Genomic DNA, 11,067 nt, shown 5'->3' on the forward strand with positions numbered 1-11,067 from the left:
ACTCATATGTTTGTTGCAACAGTAGTCACAATAGCAAAGACATGGAATCAACGTAGATGCCCACCAACAGTGAACTGGAGAAAGAAAATGTGGTATATACACACCATGAAATATCATGCAGCCGTTAAAAAAAGCAAAATCATATCCTCTGCGGCAACATGGATGCAGCTGGAGGCCATTATCCAGAGTGAATTAATGCGGGAACAGAAAACCAAATATCACATGTCCTCACTTATAAATGGGAGTTAAACATTGAGTACACATGATCATAAAGATGGGAGCAATAAACACTAGGGGCTACTAGAGGGAGGGGGTGGGAGAGGAGGTAAGTGTGGAAAAGCTGCCTATCATGCACTCAGTGCCTGAGTGAAGGGATCATTCATACACCAAACTTTGGTGACCCATAATTTACTCGTGAAACAAACCTGCACATGGATACCCTTAATCTAAAAGTTGAAAAAAAGGGAAAAATTGTTAAATTCATATATTTGTTCCTTCTCTCATTCATGCATTCATTTATCAAGCATAGTTAGTTCCTTATTAGATGTAATGCTCTGCTGGATGATATGTGCATTGCAAATGTGAATAAGGCTTGATTCCTCACCTTTAGGAAGAGGAGAGGTAAGATCTACAAATGTAATTATAATACAGTTGGGCTGTGTGGTGTCCAGAGGTGGACAGCCTAATTTATTACAGGCTGAAACAGAGAGAGAGGAAGAACTGCATCATGGGAACACAAACACTTCTTGCTTAGGTTGGCTGTAGAGATATGAAACTGAGAGCCCGTGATGGATCTAAAACTTGAGCAGGCTTCTTGGATGTGCTTAGAATTCTTGGCAACTTCTCTTCCTTTCTGACCCTGAACTCTCTTTGCCTTTCTTTTCCTCCTAAGGTGCTGTCAGAGTTCTCCTGGTCTTAGATTCCACTGGTCCCCTGAGAGTCAAAGGAGATGACTGCAGCGGCAGTGACTGCACTGATCTCTGTACTGTACTCTGTGGCCAGTGACAAATCTGGCTACTACATTGGGGCAGCAGCTGTGGTTTGGTTTAATTGCCATGTATGAAGTGGTGGGGTACCATATGCCTTGGACCCCCACCCATGAAGATTCCCAGTGCCCTGGCAAAATCACCTATCCTTGCTTGATGGAGTATTTTGAAAAAATTTTGGCAATCCCGTAACGGGAATTTGATACTTCTTTCTCTTCATAGTCCTATTCTTCCTTATGGAATTCATGGCTTAGCTTTGGCATAAGCAAGGTGAACAGGAATGAGTGGAGCTGGGAGCAGGTGAAGTGGAGAAGGGCTACATGGTGGGAATCCAGGAACACACCACCTCCTCAAAGAAAGTCATCCTGAACTTCCACCAGAGAAGATGCTTTTGCTTTTCTACCCTCTGTACTTTCTCCTGCAGGTTGGCACCCAGCATATGTTTCTGTCCCTTCTCCTGTTTCAGTGCCTGCCTGTGGTAGGCAAAACCAATAACCACTACAGCACCGATGGCTGCCCTGGCCCTTCTGTCTGCCTGAGGTGAGCAACCCTGGAGAAGCAGATATCCATCCACACCCTCATCACCTTGTCCTGCATGGCCATCCTCTTTATGACGCATTCAGGGGCCTTTTGAGTTCTAAGTTTTGGATGATTGAAATTTGGGAGGGACAACACCTTTCTTACTTAAAGTCTTTTCTCCCTCACACAATGCTTGTGTTCCTCTAAGTATTGTGTCTGGGGCAGGGCTTCCTCCTGCTAACCCTCTTTGGTTTTCTCCTTTAAAAAATAAACTTTTGCTGTTCTATTAAGAGTTTTCTGTCTACAGCCAAGCTAAGGCTGTCTGACTACTGGTGGTGGTACGCAGTTGAGAACCCTGCAGAGCTCTTTCATGTAGGCTATCTAATTTGATTCTCACCCAAAGCCTGGGACACTGACCTTTCTTCCAGTATCTCCAAATCCAGAACAGTCTTTATAGTCCTGGAACAAAGAGCTTTAGATTGATTTACTTGTATTCTAGCCTCTCTAGCATTGGTTTTAAATACAGAGAAGACCATTATTCCCCCGATGAAAATTCTTAGCTGCACTTTCAGGGTAGGATCACCCTGCTTCTTCCTCTTGGAATTAATTCCCCAAACTCTTAGGCGTGCCCTCAGTCTTGATGCCTCACTTGAGTTTCCGGTGAGGACTACATATACCTAGATGAGTACCACTGGGGAACAGGACACATTTTATAAGAATATTTACTGCACATATTGTGGCAATGCTGAAAGTCCCACCCCTTCAACCAAGGGTCTCCACTCTGAAAATTGGCTGAGGTCTGGCAGGGGGTTAGAATGAGCGTCAGTGGAAGCAGCCCACTGGGGTTTGCCGTACTGAGAATTGTGCCTTTGCTCCCAGACCTGACCCGTCTATCTTGAGATAAGCTGCAGCCTAGCTCAGGTCTACACACAGGTTATTAACCACTCTTTGGGGCTCCCTGCAAAGTCCTGGTGTTTGCAAGCACAAGGGAGTTTGACTAGGCATGGCAAAAGCACTTTGCATTTAGAGATGGGCAAAGATGGGGATTAGAATGAGGAGGATGTTTCAGAGAAGGTATGGTCTGTCACCTCATCCTGTTTTAGGCATATCACCCTCAAAAGTAGTTTGAGTGACCATGCTGTGCCCAAGGCTTGAGCTCCATCCAGGGGCTAATGTTGAGATGTAGAGCAGGGGCATCCGGTCTGCGCTGTTCAAGTGAGCATGATGTTCCCAGATCACCTGAATGAAGAGGAATTTTCCTCTAGTGTAGTCATATACACCTCAAGATGACCCAGTGATTTTTTGCGTCCTGGTGTCCCCGTTGTAATCCTCTCCTTTTGCATGCAGACAGAGACTGTGACTTGCTTCTAACTAATAGGGTATTGGTAAAAGATGTCACTCCTGTGATCATAGTATGTTACGTGGAAGTCCGTTTGAGTAGGCTAGAGCAAAAGGTTGCCTCTGGCTTTTAGGAAGTAAGTTACTTATTCAGGGATTCCACTTCTTCCTGGTTTAGTCTTGGGAGGGTGTATGTGTCCAGGAATTTATCCATTTCTTCTAGATTTTCTAGTTTATTTGCGTAGAGGTGTGTACAGTATTCTCTGATGGTAGTTTGTATTTCTGTAGGATCGGTGGTGATATCATTTTTTATTGCGTCTATTTGATTCTTCTCTCTTTTCTTCTTTATTAGTCTTGCCAGCAGTCTATCAATTTTGTTGATCTTTTCAAAACACCAGCTCCTGGATTCATTGATTTTTTGGAAAGGTTTTTTTTGTGTCTCTATCTCCTTCAGTTCTGCTCTGATCTTAGTTATTTCTTGCCTTCTGCTAGCTTTTGAATGTGCTTGCTCTTGCTTCTCTAGTTCTTTTAGTTGTAATGTTAGGGTGTCAGTTTTAGATCTTTCCTGCTTTCTCTTGTGGGCATTTAGTGCTATAAATTTCCCTCTACACACTGCTTTAAATGTGTCCCAGAGATTCTGGTATGTTGTGTCTTTGTTCTCATTGGTTTCAAAGAACATCTTTATTTCTGCCTTCATTTCGCTATGTACCCAGTAGTCATTCAGGAGCAGGTTATTCAGTTTCCATGTAGCTGAGCGATTTTGAGTGAGTTTCTTAATACTGAATTCTAGTTTGATTGCACTGTGGTCTGACAGACAGTTTGTTATAATTTCTGTTCTTTTACATTTGCTGTGGAGTGCTTAACTTCCAACTATGTGGTCAATTTTGGAATAAGTGCGATGTGATACTGAGAAGAATGTATATTCTGTTGATTTAGGGTGGAGAGTTCTGTAGATGTCTATTAGGTCCACTCGGTGCAGAGCTGAGTTCAATTCCTGGATATCCTTGTTAACTTTGTCTCATTGATCTGTCTAATGATGACAGTGAGGTGTTAAAGTCTCCCATTATTATTGTGTGGGAATCTAAGTCTCTTTGTAGGTCTCTAAGGACTTGCTTTATGAATCTGGGTGCTCCTGTATTGGGTGCATATATATTTAGGATAGTTAGCTTTTTTTGTTGAATTGATCCCTTTACCATTATGTAATGGCCGCCTTCATCTCTTTTGATCCTTGTTGGTTTAAAGTCTGTTTTATCAGAGACTAGGATTGCAACCCCTGGTTTTTTTGTTTTTTTTTGTTTTTTCTTTTCATTTGCTTGGCAGATCTTCCTCCATCCCTTTATTCTGAGCCTATGTGTGTCTCTGCATGTGAGATGGGTCTCCTGAATACAGCACACTGATGGGTCTTGACTCTTTATCCAATTTGCCAGTCTGCATCTTTTAATTGGAGCATTTAACCTATTTACATTTAAAGTTAATATTATTATTTGTGAATTTGATCCTGTCATTCTGATGTTAGCTGGTTATTTTGCTTGTTAGTTGATGCAGTTTCTTCCTAGCATCAATGGTCTTTACAATTTGGCATGTTTTTGCAGTGGCTGGTACCGGTTGTTCCTTTCCGTGTTTAGTACTTCCTTCAAGAGCTCTTGTAAGGCAGGCCTGGTGGTGACAAAATCTCTCAGCATTTGCTTGTCTGTAAAGGATTTTATTTCTCCTTCACTTATGAAGCTTAGTTTGGCTGGATATAAAATTCTGGGTTGAAAATTCTTTTCTTTAAGAATGTTGGCCGGGCGCGGTGGCTCAAGCCTGTAATCCCAGCACTTTGGGAGGCCGAGACAGGCGGATCACACGGTCAGGAGATCAAGACCATCCTGGCTAACACAGTGAAACCCCGTCTCTACTAAAAAATGCAAAAAAAAACTAGCCAGGCAGGTTGGCGGGCGCCTGTAGTCCCAGCTACTCGGGAGGCTGAGGTAGGAGAATGGCGTAAACCCGGGAGGCGGAGCTTGCAGTGAGCTGAGATCCGGCCACTGCACTCCAGCCTGGGCGACAGAGCAAGACTCTGTCTCAAAAAAAAAAAAAAAAAAAAGAATGTTGAATATTAGCCCCCACTCTCTTCTGGCTTGTAGGGTTTCTGCTGAGAGATCTGCTGTTAGTCTGATGGGCTTCCCTTTGTGGGTAACCCAATCTTTCTCTCTGGCTGCCCTTAATATTTTTTCCTTCATTTTAACTTTGGTGAAACTGACAATTATGTGTCTTGGAGTTGCTCTTCTCGAGGAGTATCTTTGTGGCATTCTCTGTGTTTCCTGAATTTGAATGTTGGCCTGTCTTGCTAGGTTGGGGAAGTTCTCCTGGATAATATCCTGAGGAGTATTTTCCAACTTGGTTCCATTGTCCCTGCCATTTTCAGGTACACCAATCAGACTTGTCTTTTTCAGTCAGATTTGGTCTTTTCACATAGTCCCATATTTCTTGGAGACTTTGTTCATTTCTTTTTACTCTTTTTTCTCTAAACTTCTCTTCTCACTTCATTTCATTCATTTGATCTTCAATCACTGATACCCTTTCTTCCACTTGATCGAATTGGCTACTGAAGCTTGTGCATGCATCACGTAGTTCTCATGCCATGGTTTTCAGCTCATTAAAGTCTTCTCTATGCTGTTTATTCTAGTTAGCCATTTGTCTAATCTTTTTTCAAGGTTTTTAGCTTCTTTGCAATGGGTTCGAACATCCTCATTTAGCTTGGAGAAGTTTGTTATTACAGATTGTCTGAAGCCTTTTTCTCTGAATTCGTCAAAGTCATTCTCTGTCCAGTTTTGTTCCATTGCTGGGGAGGAGCTGCGTTCCCTTCGAGGAGAAGAGGCACTCTGATTTTCAGAATATTCAGTTTTTCTGCTCTGGTTTCTCCCTATCTTTGTGGTTTTATCTACCTTTTGTCTTTGATGATGGTGATGTACAGATGGGGTTTTGGTGTGGATGTCCTTTCCGTTTGTTAGTTTTCCTTCCAATAGTCAGGACCCTCAGCTGCAGGTCTGTTGGAGTTTGCTGGAGGTCCACTCCAGACCCTGTTTGCTTGGGTATCACCAGTGGAGGCTGCAGAACAGCAAATGTTGCAAAACAGCAAATGTTGCAATATTGCTGCCTGATCCTTCCTCTGGAAGCTTCATCTCAGAGGGGCACCCGGCTGTATGAGTTGTCAGTTGGCCCCTACTGGGAGGTGTCTCCCAGTTAGGCTACTCCAGGATCAGGGACACACTTGAGGAGGCAGTCTGTCCATTCTCAGATCTCAAACTCTGTGCTGGGAGAACCACTACTCTCTTAAAGGCTCAGTTGGAAATGCAGAAATCACCCATCTTCCACATCACTCATGCTGGGAGCTGTAGATTGGAGCTGTTCCTACTTGGCCATCTTGATCAGGCTCTGAAATTGAGGCAATAATTAATATCCTACCAATCAAAGAAAGTCCAGGACCAGGTGGATTCACAGCCTAATTCTACCAGAGGTACAAAGAGGAGCTGGTATCATTCCTTCTGAAACTATTCCAATTAACAGAAAAAGAGGGAATCCTCCCTAACTCATTTTATGAGGCCAGCATCATCCTGATACCAAAGCCTGGCAGAGACACAACAAAAAAAGAGAATTTTAGACCAATATCCCTGATGAACATCGATGCAAAAATCCTCAATAAAATACTGGCAGCACATCAAAAAGCTTATCCACCACAATCAAGTTGGCTTCATCCCTGAGATGCAAGTCTGGTTCAACATACGCAAATCAATAAATGTAATCCATCATTTAAACAGAACCAAAGACAAAAACCATATGATTATCTCAATAGATACAGAAAAGGCCTTCGACAAAATTGAACATCCCTTCATGCTAAAACTCTCAATAAACTAGGTATTGATGGGACGTATCTCAAAATAATAAGAGCTATTTATGACAAATCCCCAACCAATATCATACTGAATAGGCAAAAACTGGAAGCATTCCCTTCGAAAACTGGCACAAGACAGGGATGCCCTCTCTCACCACTGCTATTCAACATAGTGTTGGAAGTTCTGGCCAGGGCAATCAGGCAGGAGAAAGAAATAAAGGGTATTCAGTTAGGAAAAGAGGAAGTCAGATTGTCCCTGTTTGCAGATGACATGATTGTATATTTAGAAAACCCCATTGTCTCAGCCCAACATTTCCTTAAGCTGATAAAGAACTTCAGCAAAGTCTCAGGATACAAAATCAATGTGCAAAAATCACAAGCATTCCTATATATCAATAACAGAGAGCCAAATCATGAGTGAACTCCCATTCACAATAGCTTCAAAGAGAATAAAATACCTAGGAATCCAACTTACAAGGGATGCAAAGGACCTCTTCAAAGAGAACTACAAACCACTGCTCAGTGAAATAAAAGAGGACAAAAACAAATGGAAGAAAATTCCATGCTCATGGATAGGAAGAATCAATATCATGAAAATGGCCATACTGCCCAAGGTAATTTAAAGATTCAATGCCATCCCCATCAAGCTACCAATGACTTTCTTCACAAAATTGGAAAAAACTACTTTAAATTTCATATGGAACCAAAAAAGAGCCCACATTGCCAACACAATCCTAAGCAAAAAGAACAAAGCTGGAGGCATCACACTACCTGACTTCAAACTATACTACAAGGCTACAGTAACCAAAACAGCATGGTAATGGTACCAAAACAGAGATATACACCAATAGAACAGAACAGAGGCCTCAGAAATAATACCCCACATCTACAACCATCTGATCTTTGACAAAACTGACAAAAACAAGAAATAGGGAAAGGATTCTCTATTTAATACATGGTGCTGGAAAACTGGCTGGCCATATGTAGAAAGCTGAAACTGGATCCCTTCCTTACACCTTATACAAAAATTAATTCAAGATGGATTAAAGACTTAAATCTTAGACCTAAAACCATAAAAACCCTAGAAGAAAACCTAGGCAATGCCATTGAGGACATAGGCATGGGCAAGGACTTCGTAACTAAAACACCAAAAGCAATGACAACAAAAGCCAAAATTGACAAATGGGATCTAATTAAACTAAAGAGCTTCTGTACAGCAAAAGAAACTACCAGCAGAGTGAACAGGTGACCTACAGAAAGGGAGAAGATTTTTACAATCTATACATCTGACAAAGGGCTGATATCCAGAATCTACAAGAACTTAAACAAATTTACAAGAAAAAATCAAACAACCCAATCAAAAAGTGGGCGAAAGATATGAACAGACACTTCTCAAAAGAAGAAATTTATGCAGCCAACAGACACATGAAAAAATGCTCATCATCACTGGCCATCAGAGAAATGCAAATCAAAACCACAATGAGATACCATCTCACACCAGTTAGAATGGCAACCATTAAAAAGTCAGGAAACAACCAGTGCTGGAACACTTTTCCACTGTTGATGGAACTGTAAACTAGTTCAACCATTGTGGAAGACAGTGCGGCGATTCCTCAAGGATCTAGAACTAGAAATGCCATCTGACCCAGCCATCCCATTACTGGGTATATACCCAAAGGATTATAAATCATGCTGCTATAAAGACACATGCACACATATGTTTATTGCGGCACTATTCACAATAGCGAAGACTTGGAACCAACCCAAATGTCCGTCAATGATAGACTGGATTGAGAAAATGTGGCACATATACACCATGGAATACTAGGCAGCCATAAAAAAGGATGAGTTCATGTCCTTTGTAGCAACATGGATGAAGCTGGAAACCATCATTCTGAGCAAACTATTGCAAGGACAGAAAACCAAACACCACATGTTCTCACTCATAGGTGGGAATTGAACAATGAGAACACTTGGACACAGGATGGGGAGCATCACACACCAGGGCCTGTTGTGGGGTGGGGGCAGGGGGGAGGGATAGCATTAGTAGATATACCTAATGTAAATGATGAGTTAATGGGTGCAGCACACCAACATGGCACATGTATACATATGCAACAAACCTGCATGTTGTACACTTGTACCTTGGAACTTAAGGTATAATAATAAAAAGGAAGGAAGTTGCCATGTTATGAGAAGGCCAATTCAGGGAAATACATGGCAAGGAATTGCAGGCACCCTTTTAGAGCTGAGAGTGGCCCCCAGCTGACAGCCTGTAGGTAAATGGAGACCTTGGTCATAGACGGTAAAGGAATTGATTCTGCCAACAATTTTTTTTTTTTTTTTTTGAGACAGAGTCTTGCTCTTGGCACCCAGGCTGGAGTGCAATAGTGTGGTCAGGTCACTGCAACCTCTGCCTCCCAGGTTCAAGCCATCCTCCTGCCTCAGCCCCCTGAGTAGCTGGGATTACAGGTGCCTGCCACCACGCCCAGCTAATTTTTTGTATTTTTGGTAGAGATGGGGTTTTACCATGTTGGCCAGGCTGGTCTTGAACCCCTGACCTCAAGTGATCCACCTGCCTCGGCCTCCCGAAGTGCTGGGATTACAGGTGTGAGCCACCATGCCCGGCCTCTGCCAACAACTTTAATAAACTTTGAAGTGGATTCTTCCCCAATCAAGTCTCAAGATGAGAATATTACCCAGTATATACCTTCGTTATAGCTTTGTGAGACCACAGGTGAAGGAACCATGATTGGTCTCCCATATCAACTGTGAGATGATATATGTATGTTGATTTAAGTGCTAAGTTTGTGGAAATTTGTTACACAGCATTAGAAAACTAACACAGGGACTCTGGGGCCCGCACAATGGTACAGGAGCCAAGGGAAGCTGAGTGATCTCAGCATTAGGCATCTGTGGAGACATCCTTTTCTTTCCTCCCAGAAAACAATCCTCCTTCACTTCTTGCAGCAGCAAACCCAGCTGTATTGCAAGAGGCCTGAGCAAGTCTTAGCAGACTGTCCAAGACTGAGACTGCTCTGCTGCTGCAGCAGCTCCTGCTCCTTCTCTCTAGATAAGAAAATTCTTGCCCAGGCCAGTCCTGCAAAAATACTCATGGTCCTGAATAGATCCATCCTGTTGTACATTTAGGCTCAGCAAGGTGAAACTTGAGGTCCCAGAACAGTTGTACACACAGTTACAAGGGAGCAACCTGCTGGACTTACACAACCCCAGCAGGCACAAGACTCAGCAGTTAGAGCTGCTTGATGCCACCTTCCACACTCATCCTCAGCTGGGTATCTTTGGGCACTGAGTAACCTACACCACTGTGTGCATGGCCCTTGGAGTCTCCCTTTCGAAATGCAGTTGAGTTTGTGGATAGGCCAGCAGGCACCATGTGGGTGAGGGTCTACCCAATGCACGCATGGGGTTATGTAAAAGAGGGACTGCCTCTCAGAGATGTGGGACATTTTAGGGGTGAATCAGAACCAAGCGTTGCTGTATACCTAGTGCCTATAAAGTTTTTGCTACATAGTAGGGACTTGACAAACACTTTTTGGGCACACAGAGTATAACCACAACTCTCAGATAAATCTTGGTGTTTCTAGGGCTTGTAAGTAGTGGTAATATTGTTCTCAGGCATATTCACTGAGAGTCAGACCCCAAAACTCAGCATCTGGTTTATGTCACAAGTAACCCTTTTATGTCCACTCTCCTGGGCTTATCCTGGTTACAAACAGTGGTTGGGTCTGTGCCATCTTGTTTCAAAGGATAGATGGAGGCTGCCTCAGAGGCTTCAGTTTAACTATAAAGGAAGGAAAGTTTGGACAGAAACAGCAGTCAGTTAGCAGCTGTGTTTGAACAGTTGATTGTCTAGATGAAGATTGTTCCAGGCAGTGACAATGGCAAGGGTCCTGATCCTTACTGAGCTCGTCTATTGGTCAGGGATCAATCAGGCACAGAAACCACAGTAATTTGAATGGTGAGACTTTAATACAAAGACTAATTAGTTACAAGTGGCTGACTACTTAACATGGTAAAAAGAAGACTTAGAGTTGTCCAGAAGTAGCAATTTCAGAAAGCAGCTTTTACCTCTAGGGCTGAGGGAGAGAACAAAGAGGGAACTAAGAATGATGTGGCTGCCACAGAAACCTGTAGCCTTGGATGATTAAAAAAAAACTTGCCAGAATGCCTGAGTCAGAGCTGATCTGTAGGAGCAGAGCAACTTGCCAGAGGGTGCAGGCAGGAGCCAGTCCATGAGTGAGTGCTACCAAGCCTCCTGAAAACCAAAGAACCAGCTGCTGCACCAAAACCTAGGACACCAGAAGGAATTCCCTTCTTTCTGCTATT

The sequence above is a fragment of the Theropithecus gelada genome, chromosome 11 (assembly GCF_003255815.1).
Source record: "Theropithecus gelada isolate Dixy chromosome 11, Tgel_1.0, whole genome shotgun sequence".
Taxonomy (NCBI): Eukaryota; Metazoa; Chordata; class Mammalia; order Primates; family Cercopithecidae; genus Theropithecus; species Theropithecus gelada.